This window comes from Peromyscus californicus, unplaced genomic scaffold (genome assembly GCF_007827085.1).
Source record: "Peromyscus californicus insignis strain IS unplaced genomic scaffold, ASM782708v3 Scaffold_4__1_contigs__length_199733344, whole genome shotgun sequence".
Taxonomy (NCBI): Eukaryota; Metazoa; Chordata; class Mammalia; order Rodentia; family Cricetidae; genus Peromyscus; species Peromyscus californicus.
The window spans coordinates 145,690,591-145,713,045 of NW_026294562.1; the positions used below are offsets into that span (position 1 = coordinate 145,690,591).

At 43.4% G+C, this 22,455-nt stretch overlaps 1 protein-coding gene across 1 annotated transcript in view; it reads right to left on the reverse strand.

Annotated features, from left to right (window-relative positions):
• The window catches only part of Oca2 (OCA2 melanosomal transmembrane protein), a 284,223-nt gene that overhangs the window by 211,388 nt on the left and 50,380 nt on the right, over positions 1 to 22,455 (reverse strand). The gene's annotated exons all lie outside the window — the stretch shown is intronic.

Below are 22,455 nucleotides of genomic sequence, written 5' to 3' on the forward strand. Positions count from 1 at the left end.
ATGAAAATACAAATACATATACACAATAGGATTTTAGTCTGCTGTAAACAAAAGATATATTACAAACTTCAGGAAAATGAATGAATCTGGAAAGCATAATATCAGGGAGGGTAATGTCAGGTCCAAAGGAAACTCCACTCCCCCAGTGGTGCCCCTCCCCCTCCACATTTCCTCATCACTGTCAGAAGGGACAAATGGCTATCTGTGGTGCCCATGAGCATACCAAAGCCCATGCGGTCTCCAGGCTCCCTCAGAATCACAAGTTTCTATGGCTCCTCTCCACTCTTCTCACCCATCCCCTACCCTAAGCTCTTCAGCTCATGGGCTTCCCTCCCCAGCTTCTCATTCCCTTATAACCCCACTATTTCAGATATGCTCTCTCTCCTTTTTGTCTTCCTTCTTAGTACCCTCCCCCTCTCTCTCAGTCTCCTTTACCTACACTCTCTTTGTCTTTCTCTCTAACACACACACACACACACACACACACACACACACACACACACACACACCCCTCATCACCTGGTCCAGTCTGCTGGCCATGTCCAACTGTCTCTCTCTCTGCTCTGGATTCTCCCAGATGCCTCTGGCTGTTCTCTCTCTCAAATCTACAATAACAATCTTCCTTTAAACCACACCTTGAAGCAGTCATGTCCTCAGTTTATACAGGTAAGAGTCAGCAGCCAGGGCTGAGCAGTGAGCCACATGTGGTTGGGGGGGGGTGGGGGGGGTTGCAGGAGCCTACACTTGATTTCATCATTTCTCATTTTAAAAATAATCAACTGTTTCTCAAATCAGGTTTTTCCTGTGTGTACATGAGGGAGAAAAGATAAAAGAGGACAGTTAGGATGTGACAAGAGATTAAATTCCAAAGCAGTGTGAGGACATGAAGCTATGAATGCTCAGAAACCTCTTTGGGCTTGTGTTAACATTTTTGTTCAGCCTGGTAAAGCATGTTCTCAGGATGGATAGCCTATCTGCTATCTTTTATTATGGTTCCAAGACAAGCTGCATTCCTCCAGTTTTTAATTTTTTATTTTCCCATAATCGCCTGTAGACCATTTCTTAATTTTTTAAAGTAGAGATACAAATTTATATGCCAGGTCAAAATAAAAGGCAAACCCTATGTTATCTTGCTTATAAACAGTATACACATTTATTGACTGTCTTGTGATGTTTCCATCCATGCGTACTCTGTGATGTTCATGTCTCCCTGTCTATCAAATCTGTCTGCTAGATAGACACATCTATTCCTCAAGCACTTTGCATTTCTTGGTCTTCAAAACACCTCAAAGATAGGAGTGGTGACCTACAACTTTAATCCCACTTCTTGAGAGGCAGAGGCCAACAGGTCTCTGTGAATGCAAAGCCATCCTGGTCTACATAGCAAGTTCTAGAACAACTGTGGCTACAGAGTTAAATCCTGTCCCAAAAAAGAAAGAAAAAGAAAGTACCCCCAAATCCTTCCTTCTGCTCTTTGAAATATTTTCGCGGCCCACCATCACCCCGTGCATGTTTTCACAGTCCACCACCACCCCAAGCATGTTTTCCCAGCCCACCATCACCCTGTGCATGTTTTCATAGTCCACCATAACCCTGTGCATGTTTTCACAGCCCACCATAACCCCGTGCATGCTTTCACAGTCCACCACCACCCTGTGCATGTTTTCACGACCCACCATCACCACCCTGTGCATGTTTTCACAGCCCACCACCACCCTGTGCATGTTTCCACAGTCCACCACCACCCTGTGCATGTTTTCATGACCCACCATCATCACTCTGTGCATGTTTTCACAGCCCACTACCACCCTGTGCATGTTTTCACAGCCTACCATCACCCCGTGCATGTTTTCACAGTCCACCATCACCCCATGCATGTTTTCACAGCCCACCATCACCCCGTGCATGTTTTCACAGCCCACCATCACCCTGTGCATGTTTTCACAGCCCGTCATCACCCCATGTATGTTTTCACAGTCCATGATCACCTCGTGCATGTTTTCACAGTCCACCACCACCTGTTGTGCACTTTGCACCAGAACTATTTTTTCCAATCAACATCTCCCCGTCTCCCCACTTCTTTCCTCTCCCCAGGCTCTGGTAACCACTAACTATACAACACTGTCAACCTTTTTCTGTTCCTCTTATGAGGGAGCTCACTGGAGAACTTGCCTCTTTCTATGTCTTGCTTCTTTCACTTCACGTAATGATCTCCAGTTCCACCCATGTTGTTGCAAAGGAGAGAATTCCATTCATTTTATGGGCGAGTAGTATTCCATTGTGTCTGTGTTCCACGGGTTTTGCCCAGTTATCAACTAGTGGACATTTAAATTATTTCCATTTCCTAGCAGAGGGCATGAGAATACAGACGGCTCTGATTTTGTGTTCAAAAGGCATTACATAGAATTATTCCAACTCATCAAAAGTGCCTCTTAATGCACTTGACATTAAAAGCCCATGGAAGCCTCACAAAAGATAAGAATTTAAACATTTTATGTAATTTTGTGGAGTCTTCATATCAATGCACTTAACGCAGAAGTCTCAGACCACTTTAGAGACAGCTTTTGTGAGCTACAATTTCCCCCTGTATTTTTCTATGTCTGTTATGGAGTACAGACACCCAAGATGACCCTCAAAACCCATAACGAAACACTAGTGTTCTCAATGAGCTCACAGAGTTGATCCCCACAGGATGCAAGATAATGCAGGGGAAATGGTTTTGGTTGTCTTTAGTTTTTCTGGAAGCTGTATGTCTCACAACTTTGAATGCTAATCATCAGGCCTCCGTTAGCATGAGCCATCCCTTCTGCTGAGGTGTACTGCAATGGACTTCAAAGGTGGTAAGTAAATTCTTTAATCGCACAGCCTGTAATCTAGGTCCCAGCTCCTTAAACTATGAATCTCAAACCCACATGGAGTTGTGTAACAGAATGTGACAGTTGGTAACAAGAAAAGGCAGCTTCTGAACACACAACAAACAAAAACTTCAAAACCAAGATCGAATGAGCCTGAGGTGTTTCTGTTAGTGCGAGGCTGTGTTATATGAAGTGTTGTCACACGATGTCTGTTGAGGCAGCCCAGTCGGCCTTGCTACTACTGCAGGCTATGGACTGCCATGCTTTAACTGTATGTAAGTGTTCCATGCTTACAGAAACAATTGCTTCCCTACAGAATGCAAAGGCATTATGTTAATACTGTCACTCCTCAGCATGTCAGAGTCAAATTAGAAAACCTTTGGAGCTTGTAGTATTAGAATGTTTGATTTTGAAAATTGTTCAAGTTGCTGACCTAACTTTCACTTTAAAAGTCAAATAAATTTTGACTTGGGATTAGGGCAAAATTTCAAGCCATGTCTGAAATGGCCCTAAATTTATTTCTACCATCTTGTACCATATATTTTTTGTGAAGCATCATTCTCAGCATTGATCAATATAAAATCAAAGTATGGACAGATTCTGAAATGCATTGAGGATACTCCCCATCCTGCAGTTTCAAATAGTCATCCAAGATTTAATTTTTATGTAAATGATAAGCAACTCTATCTTGTTAGTATAGACATTTGCTAATGTCTTTAAAATTATATTATACAGAAGAACTGTTTTTGAAATAAATTTGTTTATGATTTATTGCCTGTAAATGCTTGATTTTCAAACAATTTTGTGCACCTGTATTCATAGAGTTGTGTGAAAATTCCTTTGGTGAAAACAGATTGTAAGCAGGAAAGAGTTCAAGAAGCTCAGATCTAAGTAACGACTTACAGGTCCATGTTCTATGATCTGGTCTATAAATAGATGCCGCATGCAGACTACTGTGATGACACGAGCCTACAGCAATCCAAGCAGAAGCAACAGGGAAGAGAATAGGAAAATGAATATTATCAAATATAGATCAAGTTGCTTATTTCAGATCACATCAGTGTTCAGACCCTAATCCTCATCCTTACTTGGAACCAGTTTTTTTCTGGCCTCTGCTGTTATTTATTTATTAAGCGGTACAATGTTATTCATTAAGCAGTGCTGTTTACTGTGCAAGAAAAGCCACGAGGTTCAACAGAACCCACTCTAAGAGTTTATTAAGGGAAAGGAACAGAAGGTGGTGCTAAGGCCTATGGGAAGTTCGTGCAGGAAGAGAGAGGAGGGATAGATGGAACCTGCTTTTTATAGGTTTCCCCCTGCACATGCGCATATGGGCTTAAGTAGCTATGCCACACGTGTGCATAGATTGCGTGATCACGCTGCTCCCAAATGACGTGATCAGATTACGTAGAACGTAAGGCCCTGGGATGACTAAGCCTACTGCTTGGCTACTGGACAGCGCGTGTACAGTCATGTAGCTGGAGAGTGGCTAGGAATTCCAACATCTGCCTCACCCCATCTTCAGACATGAACAGTCACCAGAGCTAAGGGACTTTCTGTGACATCTGGCCTTAAAACTGCCTTGTGGAGCTGCAGCAACCTTCGGCTGTTGAAATGTCTAGTCTCGTGGCAAACAGATAAGTGAGGTGTGCTCCAGCAATCCTGAGTCTTTTAACTTGTTAGCAGTTTTAATCTAACACGGGACTCCACGGTGCAGAAGCCGCCAGTGGTGCTGGAGAATCACATGTGAAGAGTGCCTCTCCCTATTCAAGTGTGTGTCCCCTCTGCTAGCGGGCATATGCTCTTCCGTGTTCTTGAAAACCCAGCTTCTGGCTAAAATCGCCTTTCAAGGCCCATCAGGAAGCTGGGTGTGGTACTCACATTTGTAATATCAGCCCCCTTGGATGGCTAAGGCTGGAGATTCACACTGAGTTCCTGGTATCCTGGCTACACAGTGAGTTCCAGGCAGTCTGGTCTACACAATGAGTTCCAGTCATCCTGGGCTACACAGTGAAACATTGTCTCATTCTCTCTCTTCCCAAAGATGGGATGAATGGGTGCAAGAATGGAGAACTGCATGTCCTTATGATGAAATAAATCAGAGGACTCCTTTCTCTGGAACACTGGAGCAGGATATAAGCACTAGTCAAGACTGATAAATATTACTAGGTGCTAATGGTGTTGAGATTGTTAGTTTTGTGGAGGTTTAGTTAAGTCTTTAAACATCTTTTTTTAATGTTTTCTTCCCTTGTGCCTGGCAGTCTGGAGTGGGGAGCAGTGAATCCAGCAGCCACTTTCCTGGCCCCTGGCCGCACTGGCACAGCCCAGCAGCCCAGCTTTTTTTATACACCTCATAAGCACTCTGAGGACACTTTAGCAGTTGCAGAGGACCTACTACCACCACAGCTGGAGACACACTTTGGTTGTAAGCATTCCAGACAACCTGGTTCTACCAGAATTTGGGATGTGGGAGACAGGAGAATCGGGAGTTCAAGGTAATCCTCAGCTACAAAATGAGGTCAAGAGCAGCCTGGGCTACATGAACTTTTATCTCAAAAAGAAAGAAGGGAGGGAAAGAGGGAGGGAGGGAGGGAGGGCTCTAAGCAAGACCAGCCTTGGTCAACTCTAGCTGATCCTGTTTGCCCTGCACTGAGATAAATGCACACACAGGCATTCATTTACATAACTGTCTTCTGTGATTGGTGCAAACACTCTTGTTACACCCATTCTCTGGCTGCTTCACTCAATTCTCAAGGCAGCTGGAAGACCCTTCAGTGTTATGTGCCTCCTAGCATCATGAGGCCAAATGGGAGGTTTCTCCCAGATGGCCTTTCCAGAACTCCTTTTGATGTTCACCGTTAGAAGGTCAGGCTAGACTTGGGCCATGAAGAGGCGGATGTAGCCCCAGCCGTAAAGGCAGTGGTCGAAGTGACAACAGCAGTAAAGTTAACTTGACGGCAGCTGAAGTCCAGAGAGCGGCCATGATGAAATCAAGGAGCAGAGGCAGCAGGAATAGCAGGGGCTGAGAGAGTTAGGGCAATGGTAAGAGGGGGCGGTGCACCGAGGCTAAACAAGGAAAGAAGGCTGTGAAGGGGCGGAGAAGAGAAAATGTGGCCTGATCACTAACAGCGTTCTCAAGAGTGGCCACGCACGAAGGGCTGAAGGCTTGAGAACCATACTGTGAGCCACTGTTAGGGGCTGAGGGTCCTGACAGGGCAAGGCCTGAAAGCCACAGCTCTGGCTATCCAAGACTCTAATGCTGCTGTCGAATGGGGGGGTGCCAGAATCCAAGTCTCATTTGAGAACAACACGGGTTGCTTGCTACTGTCTGCTGCTGACACTGGCTACTGTTGAAAGCTGAGGACTGCAGTAGCTGCGAAGTCCCAAGGATGCCAGGGATTACAGCCTTAGCAGTACGTCTCCATCTATCTCACACAGAGCCATAAACCTCTCCTAAAGCCTTTAAGTGCTGTCAAATGCCTTTAGTTGTTGAGAGCCATACCAAACCAAGCTTTCTCAGAGGCCCTGATGAGAGCACAAAAGGAACCTAGTTCTGTGTCCTTGCCCAGGGCCAGACTTAGCAAGGACCAGTCTGGGGCTGGGGCCAGGGCCTCAAAGATATTAAGGTTCCTGTGAATTTAGCCTCCCCCCCAAGGCCCCACCAAAGAGACTTGAGTTATCAAGGCCCATACGCTCAGTCTCTGACGCCTTGGAGATGTTCTGTATTTCCTCGTGCTACATTCACTTTATGCTGACTTCACCCTGTTTCTCACCTTAAAACTGTATATGAAATGCTGTACTTCTTAAAACTTACTTGGCATAAGTCTTAGCTTATGTGAGACCTCCCAGTCCCAAATTTTCCTGTCTTCTTATATTCTCATCTCTTGGTCTTCATCCCCCTTAGGACCCTGTCACTAAAACACAACCCACTGGTCCAGATCATTTAACCTTAGAGATTAGATCTGTAAACCTATAAATCTGTTAGTACAACACCTAGGCTTGGGCACACAAAAACATAAACCATCAGCACTGGAAGAGCATCTCCTCACCTACTACAGTGTGTACCCTAGCACAAAAGGACCCTAAACGGTTGGTAATAACAGTGCTTTTCTGAGAACTGCAGGCCTCACATGTATTATCCAAGGGATAATATCAGCCCTGCTGAAGTCATAAGCACAGCCCCAACAAATGCTGATGGTGGATGCTGTGGAATAATCCTCTTATACACTGTAAAGATTTGTTACTAGAATTGGTTTAATAAAACACTGATTGGCCAGTAGCCAGGCGGGAAGTATAAGTGGGGCGACCAAACTAAGAATGATGGGAAGGAGAAGAATGGAGTCAGAGAGTCACCAGCAAATGCAGAGAAACAAGATGAGAATGTCATACTGAGAAAAGGTACCAAGTCACATGGCTAAACATAGATAAGAGTTATGGGTTAATTTAAATGTAAGAGTTAGCTAGTAACAAGTCTGAGCATTCGTAATTAGTATAAGCCTCTGAGTGATTATTTGGGACCGGGCAGTTGGAAAATGTCAGATTACAGGTGGATAGAGTTGAAAGTGCCGTGTATCTACCTTCATGTCCCCATAGCATTTGCCTTTATTTGAAAACAGCTCTGTAGACTTACACCCTGCCTCACATGCAAAGCAGATCAAGCAGAGCCTGGGAAGTTACAACAAAGTCAACAGTAAGTCACTGAGAGACACTGGCTAATGTACTAAAACATAAAGTGGTCCAAAGCAGAGTGCTACTGAGGTTTTTAAAAAAAGACCTCAAATAACTAATGGAAGAAATAAGATAATAATATGACTTCTACATTATAAAGACATTGGCAGGGAGTCACCTGTTACACTAAAGATGTGCCTAAGGAGCTTGGGTAATTGAACCATAGGTATGAGTTCATGTTGGAATATAGAGCTGTGAGGAACTGGGAGTGAATTCTGGAAAACTGAACTGTGGGGTATTGGGTGTAGGGACAGTGGGGGATTAGAGTGGTGTCTGAAATGTAGGATTCTAAGGTCAAATGCTGAAACATGGAACTATGAGGGACTGGGGTACTCAGTTCTGGAACATGGGACTCTGAGGGATGATGGGGTTTGGCTTCTAGAATGTAGAATTGTGAGGGAGCAGGGGCAGAGTATAACACATGGGCCTATGAGTGGTTGGGGTAGACACCGTGCTGTAAGGGATTGAGAAGAGTCTGGAACATGGAGGAATGAGTGACTGCTGGGACTGTGAGGGATTGATGATGGGCTCTGAAATATGTGACTGAGAAAAATCTGGGCATTTTCTGGAATCCAGAGATATATGGTATGCATACAGGTTCTGAAATACGAGTCTGGGTGGGATTGATGTAGGCTCTGGATCATGGGGCTCTAAAAGACTAAGTGAATGCTAGAACACTGATTTGTTAGAGATTACAGTTGACACATGGGCAGCAGAATGTTGGAGATGGAACTGTAAAGGAATAGGGTGGGTGCTGGAACATGGAGTTGTGAATAAGTGAGGATACAAGCTGGAGCACATAGCTGTGAGGGATACTGATGGGTTCTAGACAATGGAGCTGTGAGAGATACTGGTGGGTTCTAGAACATGGAGCTGTGAAAGATAATGATGGGTTCTAAAACATGGAGCTGTGAGGGATATTAGTGGGTGCTAGAATATGGAGCTGTGAGAGGTACTGGTGGATTGTAGACCATGGAGCTGTAAAGGCTGGGAGGAAGGTGCCAGAACCTGTTAATGAATGGGCAGTTTTATTAACAATTGCCTCTGAGGTGTGAGGTTGCCCCATAAGATCCTCCAGCAGAGCCTTCAACCTCCCTCTCTCCTTCCCAGGGTGGTGATGTGTTGTAATGAGTAGCCTCAATTGAGATGTGTAGGAATGGTAGAGAACACCCACGGTAGGTTGTTGTTGACCTTCATGCTGTAATCAGCTCCTAGACCTGAGGTAAGAGGCTTTAAAGGGCAAAAAGCTATTACGGAATAGAGCTGATGTGAGGAAATTATCATGGGAGGACCTAGTATATGTCCCTGATGGCCTTCTCCTGGCCTTATCTCTCCAAAGCACTTGCATTGGGTTGCAGCCACATGGAATGCCCAATCCACTGTATCTGTAACTTTTTCTGGAGGCTACATTTCTGGCCTGTGTGTGCTGTCATGTTTTGATCTTTGTACTTGATGATCTCTGTGATTTATCTGATAGGTTTCATAATAAGACTCCTCACATGCTGTATACAACAGAGAATAAGTATTCTAAAATTCAATATCTTTTAGGTTCTTCCCTTCAAAATTTAAGTTAATTCTCTTTGCCTGGCTACTATTTTGTAGAATCACAGACCCTGGAGCTTTTATGGACTGCAAGAAATGATCTGGTACAGTTGTTGAACATACAGAAACTTCTGGCTATGGTTTCCAAACTGAAGCTCTGAAACCATGCAGATGAGGTCACACAATTATAAACTGTAGACAGGAGAGTGTTCCCAGGTCAACCACACTACAGGCTCCAGTTTTTCACTAAGTAACCCTGTGTCACCTGAGAGGAGAGATTGTGTAGGTCATCAAAAGGAAAAACTGGGGAGAACTGTGTCCCAGAATCTCTCAGTACTAAGTTCATGGGGTACAAAGTCCTATTACATCTCAGAAAGGTCTCAATAAAAGCTCAGCTACAGAGTTGAATCAATGCATAGCTACGACCCTAGCTGTGGGGATTCACACTAGCTATCCACTCCCCCACAGATCCACTTAGAAGGTGTAGGTACCAACAAAATCTGGTTTTTCTTGTAACTGCATCCTTAAAATACACTAAACTGCGCTGTATGAAACTAACCAGGCTCGCGTAGGTAGCACAGAAGGCAGGACCCAAGAGGGCCTTGTCAAGCCCCAAAAGAGTGGCTCCTCCCCCATGGCCTGTCCCTCGTGAAAAGGTGTGAGTCCTACAGCCACAGGGTCACAAATGGGGACATGTGAAGGCCAGGAGTAGACAGCCCTGGAGCCACATGAGACAGAGAGTCCTTTCTTCCTGTCAGGGACCATTTCTACCTCTTTCCTACAGTTGTACTCACATCCTAGCGCATGACCATGTACAAATTTGAAGAAAGTGGGGTATCTCACTGTGTGCATCCTGGGGGCTATAGCATCCTCCCATTGAGCTGACTTGCCACTTACAAAGTTCCCAGAAAACTCTTCCTTACTGAGAGACAGTGGAAGGTAAGAATAACAGAGGGGACCCAGCTGGGAAGCGGTGCAAAAATACATCACATCAGTAGATGTAAAGACAGCACAAGCCTCGCATGGGCCAGCAGGGCACTGTTTCTTCTTTCTAGTTACCTGCCCCAATGAACAACAGCCTGGGCTGTGCACACAGTGTACAGAGAATTAGGATATCCCACCAATACAGTCCATCTGCACCACACACACACACACACACACACACACACACACACACACACACACACACACAACTGCCTTTCTCTTTCACAAGAAACTGAGAAGCTACTGTATTTTGTAGATAAATAAAGTAAAATTACCACAGGTCAGGATCTCAAAGTTTATCCTGGTAGCAAGAAACAGCTAGAAAATGAGGTTTGATGTGGAATAACCCTGAGTGCTAAAGATTGTATCTCAGATATAAAGTAGTACACTCCCTGAATTCAGGCAGAGGTGAGCCATTCATATACTTGACAGTGTTTTAAGAATGTGGGACTTCATAGTTAGTGGATGCCTTTAAGACCTTCCCGTTCCATACACATATGGACCAGTGACTTTGCACTGGTCACTAGCCAGTAGCCACCATCCCATGTCCTAGAGACTAGCACATGACCAAGGACAGAGAGACTATCTATGGTAGTTTGAACAAAAATGGCCCTCATAGACTCAGAGGAAATGGCACTATTAGGAGATGTGGTCTTGTTGGAGGAAGTGGTCACTGGGGGGAGGCTCTGAGGTCTCAGATGCTCAATCTACACCTAGTGTGACAATCTCTGCCTGCTGCCTGTGGATCCCAATGTAGAATTCTCAGCTCCTTCTCCAGCACCATGTCTGCTTGCACACTGCCATGCTTCCCTCCATGGAGATAAGGGACTTAACTTCTGAACTGTAAGCCAGTCCCAATTAAATGTTTTGCTTTATAAGAGTTACCATGGTCATGGTGTCTCTTCACAACAATAAAACCCAAACTGAAACACTATCCTGTGTTTCATTATTCCATATGTACATCCCTGTCTTCATAGGCCCATTTATTAATACTCAAGGAAGATTACCCGGTCATCTTAAATCTGAATATATTTTTAAGGCAAACTGGAATTCTAAGACTTTCATAAATTAGATCAAGATGACAATAACAGGGAGGGACTCAGGAACCAAACCCTGTCATCCTATCCCCTCCCCACTTGCGAAGGCACTTCAGTGAGAGAGAAGGTGGATAGCTGCATTGTTTGCTACATGTCTGGATGCCTGCTGGGGATGGCATATAAGATGGCTGACGTGCTGCCAGCAGAGACTGGAGAAAAGGGGACCGAAGATTGTGGACCATCAACCCTCCGTGCATTCCCCTCCAGATCCTCTGCTTAGCACGCCTCTAGAGGGCCAAGGCAGAAATGCCTACGTGTTCCAAGGTCATGTTTTATGCCATGCACATGTCATGTTCTCCTCCCTATAATTACTTCTTGAATGCTGGTCTTTTTCTTCTATCTGATCTTCCTGTTCTGTGTTCCTACATCAATGGTGATTTCTGTGATACAGGAAAGGAGTGAAATAAATTTCACAGGAAATTATACAGAGATGATCACCCAGGCTGGGGTTAAGGCAGTTATGCAGGTCATGGGAAAGAACCTGCACCCTGGGGAAACTTTTCAGGCTTGGATAAACCATACCGAATGTGTGGTCAACTATAGCACATGGTATGATGTGTATCAACACACTGGATTCAAATTGGCCATGATGAATAATTCAGTTTCTGAGAATATTCCAAGGGCATTGTGTGAAACTTGAGACCCTAAGGGGTATTGGCTGAAGACTCTGGATGGAGTAACATATAGATGGGATGACAAACTAGAAGTGTGGAAACCTAGAATAGGAGGAAAATAGTGGCCTCCATCAAGAAAGGGAGATTGCAACTTTAATCCAGATATTTTGATTCCTCCTGAAGGAGTGTGGAGACAATGTGGCAGTGGTTGGAGTGATTGCTGCAAGTTTTATTTGGTTCCTAGATTGAAAAGAGCTGCCAGGAAAGGAGAACTTCCTTTCATGGAAGCTCTGAAAATTGGATCAGGTCTTCCTTGGAATTGTTGGGATATAGAAGGACAGAAGTTGCTGACTTGCAGAGACAGATTTCTTGTCTGAGTTCATTGTGGCCCACCAGTCATGGGGCTTAGTGTTTGCAGAGGGCTGAGGAGGAACTTAGGTGGCTACAGGGGTCTTGAGGTCAGAGCAGGCTGTGTGAGAAGGAAATGACTGTCTGGTACATTAAGCACTGTTCTTATTTTTACCTTTTTTTGTGAAATTGCATGTTGCTAGCCTCTGGGTCAAGTGCTCAGAAGATTGTATAATCATTAATAATAAAAATAGATTATGCTTGCTTTGGTGTTAAGTTTGGGATAGTTCTTGTGTTTAGTAAAAGATGATGAAGAATATATTGGTGATTTTCTAAGAATAACCTTTGGAATCATGAGAATATTTTGTATTAGGTGATTTCCCCGTTTTTTCTGTTTCCCCTTACTTATGATAATAAAAGACTGAGGTTACCAGGGCAAAGGCAGAAGCTAAAAGAACCTAGGGAAGCTAAAGAAGCTGTAGCGAAGAAGCTACTTAGCAACTGCAGAATCCCGAAGTGACCTGTCAGCTCGCACGAGCACTGTCTCTGAGTTGTTACCGCACCTTCCAGGTATCACATTCTTCGGACCCCTGAAACTGCTGAGGCTGGTCCCCGGCAGATGCCAAGTGGTGGCTGCCACACTTGGGAGAAAGGAGCTAGGCCAGTCCTCATAACCCATGTTGTGAGACTGAGCCTGAGGTGTGTGGCTGCTGCGCTCACTCTGGCAGGTGACTCTAAGAACTGTCTCCTAGAGGAGGTTGGATGAGGAGATACAAAGACTGGATGGTGGCAAGGAATGAGGTGTGGTACCCTCACGTCATCAGAGTTTGTCCTAGCTGGCTGATGGCACCTTCCCCCACTTCTAGGAATGTTCAGTCCTCAGAGAAACAAACTCATGAACCTCAGGATATAGGTGAAAGGTTAGGCCTGTAACATAAATCTTAAAAGGTGATATATATATATATATATATATATATATATATATATATATATATATATATATATATATAAAAAATGAAAACCTGGAGCTAGATCTTGGGGTGAAAGTTGAAAGATCAAAGAAACAGAACAAGTCACAGCCAACCTCACCTCGCCAACTCCTCAGCCAATCCTGTTTCCACAAATCCTCAGACTGAAAGCCTCTGAGTCCTCACCCCTGAGGGTCTCAGTTGAACTGCTGCTTAGTTCCTGTCTCCTCATGCCTTATATACCGTTCTCCACCTAGCCATGTCACTTCCTGGGATTAAAGGTGTGTGTGCTTTCAAAGCAAAGCATGAGATCTCAAGTGCTGGGATTAAAGGCGTGTGCCACCACTGCCTGACTCTGTTCCCAATGTGCCCTTGAATTCACAGAGATCCAGACAGATCTTTGCCTCCCAAGTGATAGGATTAAGGGTGTGTATCACTACTGTCTGGCCTCTATGTCTAATCTAGTGACTGGTTCTGTCCTCTGATCCCCAAATAAGTTTATTAGGGTACACAACATATCACCACATAGGCCAGTCATGAAGATTGAACCAGTAACAGGAACAAACAGGGGGCACTCAGACCACCTCTCTCTCTCTCTCTCTCTCTCTCTCTCTCTCTCTCTCTCTCTCTCTCTCACACACACACACACACACACACACACACACACACACACTCACTCACACCAACCCCCACATATTGACACCAACCCACATTCTCACAGACGCACATAAGAGAGCCTCATACATTTCTATGTTCTTGCCCACTAGTCTCACACTCAGGCTGGTTTTCTAAGCACAAGGCCATCACTGGTGAGTCTAGTCCTCTTATCGCCCCTCCAAACCATCGTTCCACACTCATATCTTCCAGGAATGGCTGAGCCCATTCAGGTCACTTTGTACATATCTCGTATGGTCACAGGACTATCATGTAACCACCTTAAGGATGTGTGTTTGTTAGTCTGTCCATGCAAATTTATTAGTCTGACCCATGTTCGAGGCTCTGGCTAGACATCAGGTTCTGTTATATGTTTTTGTGTACTTTGAGAAGCACTACACCTGGGGAGAAGCATAGACTCTTAAAGCTCTTACTCTGCCATTACTGGCCCAAGGACTTTGTACAAGTGATGTGACTTCTGTGTGTTATAATTCATCTAAGGAAGGCCTGGTGACAAGGTCCAGCTTCTCAAAGAGTGTATATATGGTGCTTGCCCTTCTGCACTGGTTCCTCTGCTGGCTATCCACATTATCTTTTTCTCCGAGTCTCGCTGTGGTCCTTCTGCACTGGTTCCTCTGCTGGCTATCCACACCATTATCTTTTTCTCCGAGTCTCACTGTGGTCCTTCTGCACTGGTTCCTCTGCTGGCTATCCACATTATCTTTTTCTCCGAGTCTCGCTGTGGTCCTTCTGCACTGGTTCCTCTGCTGGCTATCCACATTATCTTTTTCTCCGAGTCTCGCTGTGGTCCTTCTGCACTGGTTCCTCTGCTGGCTATCCACACCATAATCTTTTTCTCCGAGTCTCACTGTGGTCCTTCTGCACTGGTTCCTCTGCTGGCTATCCACATTATCTTTTTCTCCGAGTCTCGCTGTGGTCCTTCTGCACTGGTTCCTCTGCTGGCTATCCACACCATTATCTTTTTCTCCAAGTCTCACTGTGGTCCTTCCTGCACTGGTTCCTCTGGCCCTCTACCACTCAAGCCAATTCACTATCTTCATGTTCAGGAACAAAAGCTGCTGGCTTCAAGGAGGTTCTAACACCATTAAGACTGAAAGGTTAATAACTTAAAACCCTCAGGTGGACCAAAACCCTCTGGACGGGAAAGCTGGCTTCACTAATATCACCTGTGTAAGTAAGCCAATTCATCAGTTTTCCTGAAATTCTAAAATCTTTTTCAAAGAAGAAAAGGAAGGATCTTTGGAAACAGGTAAAGGAGAAAACTTGTTGGGTAGAACAATAGTGAAAAGAAGCTCGAAGACAAACAAATGCACGGGGGCCTGGGGGAACAGTAATTGGCCACAGGTGGTGGTTGAGTTTCAGCTCTGCAAACCATTACAAAAGAAAACTTAGACAACCTGCCTCGGAGCTACTGCTCGGACCAGCCTTGTGCTGTGCACATTACATTTTGAAATGCAGCCTCCTCCCTCCCTCTCCAAAGATACTTCCTTTTGTAGTTGGCTGCATTTAAAGTATAAGGCATGATTTCCCTCCTATTAATCGGGCCATGAGTCCAATGAGACAGATGTTGGTTACTGCCAAGACTGTAAGTGCCACTATTGCACCTTTAAGGCTGTATTGCATGTTGGTTACTGCTGTGGTCCATAGGCATCACAGCTGGGTAGGACCGTTGATCACTTTACTCCCTTGGCAGCTTGCATAGCGCCTTTCAGTACTAGGAAAGCTAGTTCTCAGGGAAGAGGCTTTTGGGTCAGGGCCAGCTTGATTCCTCTGGGTTCTGAACTTCAACTTTGAGGATTCAAACAAGAGCAAATGAAGAACCTATATTGTTTCCCCTGACCAAAGGAGGTTTCTCATGCTTGATACTGGGAATTTCATAAAATAGTCTAACTCTTGGGAAAAGCATTATCACCTCAAGTAGCCTAACTTCATTTAACATATAAGTGTGTATTATATATTGTAATTTTGGGTAAATATTTGGGTAAACTAGTAAGATTCCTTGTAGATTTTCCAAACAACACAGAGTTATTCATCCCTCTCAAGTTAAAGCCTCTCCCCCATTTTTCCCATTTCCCTCTTCATACATTTTGATTCCTGATTTTCCTCTCTCTAGACCTCACCCCAGGTCCTATTTAACTTCCCCGGTTTCTGTGGTTATGTGGTTATATGCTCACATCTAAAGATCTAGAGCTAGGAACCACGAATTAAAGAACATGTCACACTTGAATCTCTGAGTCTGGGTCATCTTAATATTTTCTAGTTACATCCATTCACCAGCAAGTTTCATGATTTCATTTTTTTATAACTGAATAGTATTCCTTTGTTTATATGCACAGCATTTTCATCACCCATTCATCACTTGAAGAACATTTAAGATGTTCCATTTCCTGTCTTCCCCCCTTCCCCCAACCCAGACAGGGTTTTTTTCAGTAGTACTGGCTATCCTGGAACTCACTCTGTAGACCAGCTGGCCTTGAACTCACAGAGATCCACCTGCCTCTGCCTCCCAACTGCTGGGATTAAAGGTGTGCACCACCACCTCCCAGCTTCTGGCTACCGTTAATAGGGTAACAATGAACGTAGCTAAGCAAATATCTGTGGAGTAGGATGTGAGTCCTTTGGGAATATGTCATGGAGTGGTATGACTGAGTCAAATAATGGATTTATTTTTAGCTTTTTGAGAATTTTCTATGATGACTTCCATGGTAGCTACAGCAGTTTGCAATCCAACGGGTAGTGAATGAGGGCTCCCATTTCTTCACATCCTCGCTGACACTTGTTGTTGGTGGTTTTTGTTTGTTTGTTTGTTTGTTTGGTCAGTTGCTTTTCTTGATGTTAGCCATTGTGACTAGGGAGTTTTCATTTTCATTTCCCTAATTGCTAAAGATGATGAACTCTTTTTGAGCTATTTCTTGGCCATTTTTGTTCCTCCTTTTGGGAACTCTCTGTTCAAAGATACAGCTCATTTTTAATTGAGTTGTTTTGTTGATTCTGTTTTGTTCATTTTTTCCCATTGCTGTTGTTTTGTTCTTTATATATTCTAGATATTAATCCTCTAGCAAATAGATATCTGGCAAAGATTTTCTTCTCTGGGCTTCCTCTTCAACTGACTGATAGTTTCCTTTCTTGTACAAAACCTTTTTTGTTTCATGAGGTCCTGCTTGTCCATCGTTGGCCTTAATTTCTGGGCAAATTGAGTCCTAGTCAGAAAGTCCTTTTCTACACCCACATCTCCTAGGATTCTGCCTATGTTTTCTTAGAGCACTTCTGACATTTGAGGGTTCACATTAAGGTCTTTGACCCATTTGGATTTGATTTTTGTCCAGGGTGTGGACTTCCAGTTTTCCAGCACTGTTTATTGAAGATGCCGTGTTTCTTGTGTATGTTTTTGGCATACTTGTTAAATATTAGATGACTATAGTTATGTGTGCTCATGTTTTGTTATTCTGTGTTATTCCATTGGTCTACCTGTCTGTTTCCATGCCAGTACTATACTGCTTTTATATCTTGAAATCTAGAATAGAAATCCCTCCAACATTGATTCTTTTTGCTCAGAATTGCTTTGGCTATCTGTGGCCTTTTGCTATTCCACATGAATTTTAAGATCTTTTTTCTATTTCTGTGAATAGTGTCATGGGGATTTTTTTTTATTGAGATTGCACTGAATCCATAAATTGCTTTTGGTAGAATGGCTATTTTTCATAATATTAATTTTACCAATCAATGTATATAAGAGGTCTTTCCAAATTCTGTCATTTCCTCAAGCTCTATCTTTCAGAGATTTAAAATTATTATTGTAGAAGTCTTCCCCCTCCTTAGTTAGGTATTCTATTGTCTTTGGAGCTACTGTGAATTTCAGTGTGTCCATGATTGCGTCTCAGCATATCTGGTGTAGTGTATAGAAAGACTATTGATTTTGTATCCAACTTTGATAAAATTGTTTACCATTTTTCAAGTTTTCTGGTGTCATTTTTGGAATCCCTTCTGTATAATATCATACCATATACAGTTAGGAATAACTTAACTTCTTTACTGTTTGTATTCCTTTAATTTCCTTCTCTTCTTGTCTTATTATTCCAGATGACATTTCAAGTACTGTATGGTAAAGAAGTGGAGGTGGTGCATAGTCTTGTCTCATCCCTTAATTTAATGATGTTGCTTCATGATTTTCTCCATTTAGGATACTGTTGGGTATGTGCTTGTGATATACAGCTTTTATTACATTGAGGTATATTCCCTCTAGTCCTCCTGTGTCTAGGACCATTATCATGAAGCCATGTTGGATTTTTGTCAAAGGCCTTTTCTGTTCTATTGAGATGATTGTATGACTGATTACATTTGTTGGCTTAGGTAGGTTGAATCATTCATGTATCTCCAGGTTAAAACCAACTTGATCATAGTGGATGACCTCCCCAACCTCCCCGCCCCCAGTATTCTGTGTAGCACTGGTTTGGCGGACATGAACTCCTTTAGCCTGTTTGTGTCATGGAAGGCTTTTATTTCTCCTTCAACTATGGCAAATAGTTTTACTGGTTATAGAAGTTTAGGTTGGCATCCATGGTCTTTTAGAATTTGCAGTGCATTGCTCCTGGCTGTTCTGGCTTTAAGGTTTCTGCTGAGAAAAAAAATTGTTCTGATGGGTTTGCATTGTGTGGGACTTCAACTGCAGCTTTCAATACTCTTGCTTTATTCTATATATTCAATGTTTTAACTATGATACACCATGGAGAGTTTCATTTTGATCTAGTCTGTCTGGTGTTCTGTGTGCTTCTTGTATCTGTATGTGTATTGCTTTCCTAAGCTTGAGGAAGTTTTCTTCTATGATTATTGACCTGGGATTCTTCTCCTTCATTCACACCCATAATTTGAAGATTTGGTCTCTTCACAGTGTCTCCCAGTTCCTGAATATCCCTTTCCTGGGTCTCTTTTGATTTTTTTTTCATATTCTTTGCTTGAGTGGTCTAATTCCTCCACTTTATCGTTGAGTCCAGATATTCTGTCTTCTGCTTGATCCCTTCCCCTGGGTTTTCTAATTGGGTTGTTGAGTTTTTCAATCCCATCTTCATTTCATCTTGAGTTTCTTCAATATTTCTATATCCTTAGTGAATTCAGTTTTCAAATTCTGGATTGTTTTTGTCATTTCCTTCAACCTATATTTGTGTTTTTTGGATGTCACTCAGGCATTTATTCTCTTTAAGTTTGTTGAGTTATTTCTTGGTGCATCTTTAAACTTCTTAATTCTTTGATTATGTTTATGATTGTTCCTTCACATTTCTGGTCTTGGGGGTTCATTGAGGTAATTCTCACAGGAGAACATTTCTACAAGACTTGTAGATTTTGCAGGGGACGTGCTTACTATCTTAACCTTTCATGCTATTTATGGTTTTTTTGTGGGGGTTTTGTTTGGTTTGGTTTGGTTTGGTTTGGTTTGGTTTGGTTTGGTTTTGGTTTTTCTTTGCAATGAGACCTGAACATTTGGACTTCTTTCTTTGGTTGTAAGTCTGATGTGGACACAAAAGGCTAGCACTAAGGATGTGCCACCCAGTCCAAACCTGAAGGCTGGGTAGAACATAGGTAGAGTGCACCAATCTGAGCTACGGCCCTGGTTGTGAGCCTGGGGAAGGTATGGGGATTGAGGAAGGCGAAGGCAGAGATGAGTCAGGTGGACTCACCAAGTTGGGTTAGTGCGCAGGATTTTTGGAATGGGGCAGGCCTGGAGGTTGGGCATGGTGGGCCAGGATAAGGTCAAGAGGACACATGGATTGGGATAATGTATAGGATTTCAGTCCTGGCCCAAGCCTCAGGTTGAAGATAGCATAGACAGGGCTCCCCAGACTAGGCCAGGATGTGGGACCCGGACCAAGTCTGAAGATTATGGAGGGTGCTGGTGAGGGATGTCGGGTGGTCAGACCTAACAAGCTCGACTGAAGTACAGATATGCAGGCCAGGCTGTGCCTGGACACTGGTCATAGCACAGGCAAAATAAGGTTAGGAAGACACAGGGCACTGCCTGTACAGAAGATCATAGCCAGCTTTTAAATCAAATGCTGCATAAATGCATAAGCCAAATACAAAAAGACCTGAGCAGTGAAGCCTGGCCTCACACAGAGGCTGCATGATTCTGCCTCTGTTTGATAAGGGGGTAAAGGAAAGAGCCTTTGTGTTTCCAGCAGAAAGGAAGCCAAGGTGGATGTCTGGGAAACACATTATCTCCTTTATGCTGTGAAATCTTTTTCATTAAGACTTTTTAAATATGATTTTATTCAGTCTGCAGATCTTAGCTGGGGTAGAATTTTTAGTATGCTATGCTGGGAAATTCTCAAAGGCCAAGGCCCAGTTATAGATCAAAGTATGAGAGTTAGAAGGACTGCTCCAACTTTGTTCTTCTATGCTTTCCTAGAGGACAACTTTACAAGGATGAGAAATATAACACCAAGGAAGTACCAATAAGTTCTACATCCGCTATAGGATCAGAGGTATAAAAATCCAAGGAATGTCCCGAAGTGGCTCCATCCTATCCAGCTATTAAAGACATATAGGAATCCCAGCTGAGCCTTTGTTTCCTGCTCAATTACATGTGGGTCAGGAGGAAAAAAAAATAGTGTGAGCAGTGCTCAGGGGTCAGGCTGACCAGGCTCAGACCTCAACACCTGTCTCAAACATCTGCAGGCACTCTTGGGATATTTACTTATTTATTGAGCTAGCTCCATGCCAGGTTCTCCTCAAGGCACTGACCTCAACCCTGACCAACAGGCAGGGAGCTTTCATGCAGAACAGGTAAGGCAAGACCAGGAAAGGGACCACAGCTAAAGAGAGCAATGACCGTGGTCCAGGAAGCAGTGGCCGCAGCAGTGTATAGGGATAGTGGGTGGGTGGGTGGGTGGATTAGTGGTTCACCCCAGGACTTGCTCCTCAGGACTGTGGGATCAGACAGCAGCAACATAGGCTGAGGGTACCTGTCTGCAGAGCCTCTAGTTCTGGGGAAAGAAGCTGGACTCAGACTCAGGGAATCTGCTGAGTCTCCATGCATTAAGACCATGAGCAACCCAGGAAAACTACAACGCTGACGTCACTTCCGGAGACTCTCCCGCTGCCCACCAGAACCCTCACCCGTGAAGGAACTCTACAGAATTCTGGAAGCACAGAAGTTATAGAAGCACAAACTAAAAGTTAACTTTTCTAACACTTCTACAGCTTTCTTTTCATTCTTTACCTGGGGACAAACCAACCAAGGGCAGAGTTTGAATTTCACAAGTTGTTGCATATATAATTTTTATGTGCAAGTTACACTAATGTCATAAAATAGGAAATTTTACGTTTCTGTCCACAAAATATAAATCAAGTCAGATTAAAAAACCTTGAACCATAAAAAATTAATAAGCCTACACTGAATGTATGGTAAGTTCCCTGACCATGCAGGAATCAAACTCTAATTATATAACTGAAACACAACAGAAAAAATGCTGAAGTTTACAAATTAAACAGCACATACCTAAGCCAGGCATGGTAGCATGTATGTACAGGCCCAATTATTCAGAGAGGCTGAGACCAGAGGATCACTTGAGTCCAAGAATTTAAGGCCAGCCTGAATGATAAATCAATACTCTACTCTCCCCCGCAAAAAAAAAAAAATAAGAAGAAGGCCGGGCAGTGGTGGCGCACGCCTTTAGTCCCAGCACTCGGGAGGCAGAGCCAGGCGGATCTCTGTGAGTTCGAGGCCAGCCTGGTCTCCAAAGCGAGTTCCAGGAAAGGCGCAAAGCTACACAGAGAAACCCTGTCTTGAAAAACAAAAAAAAAAAAAAAAAAAAGAAGAAAATAATAACAAAATATATATGTGGAATTTTTGGAGAAAGAAAACTAAATGGAGCTGAAACACAAAGATTGAAATCTGCAGGGTGGCGCTAAAGACATGCTAACACGATTGGAGTCAGTCACTTGGAAAAACATTTGTATATCATAAGTATGCTGCAGTGTATGTCCTAACATAAATCCATCTAATCTAGTGCACCGGTTAGCTAATGCAGACAAATCAAATGACCACAGGGACTGACACAGACAGGCACACACCAAACCGAGCACCAGTTATGGAAGGACTTCTCAGTACAGCTGGAGAAGAAAGGGATCTCCCCAGTCTCTTAAACAGTGCCTGCAGGACACCAGCTGATGTCTTGCTAGTGGTGGAGGCTGGAAGTCCCTCCCTGTGTGATCCGAGAGCACACTCTCACCACTTTATTATGACTACTGTAAAGGGGGCAAGGAAATTAAAGGGAATCAGATTGGAAAGGAAAAAATAAATCCACTCCCACTACACATACTATGATGGTCTACCTTCAAAATCTCAAGAATCCCATTTAAAAAAAAAAAAACTCCAATGAGGTCAGGAAAATAACAGATCACAAAACTAACCTGAAAAGTCATCTACATGTGCTTACAGTGAACATCTGGACAGAAGAAAATGGAGTGCTATTTACAACTGTTCCAAAGGGAAGGAAATGTAAAGATTTAGCAAAAAATCGAATAGGGTCTGTACAGTAATTTTTTTTTAAACAAAAAACAAAATAAATCAAGAGATACACCATGTTCCCAGACTATAAGAGCATATAAAGTGTATATGGAACAAGAATGACTACCACACTGAACAACT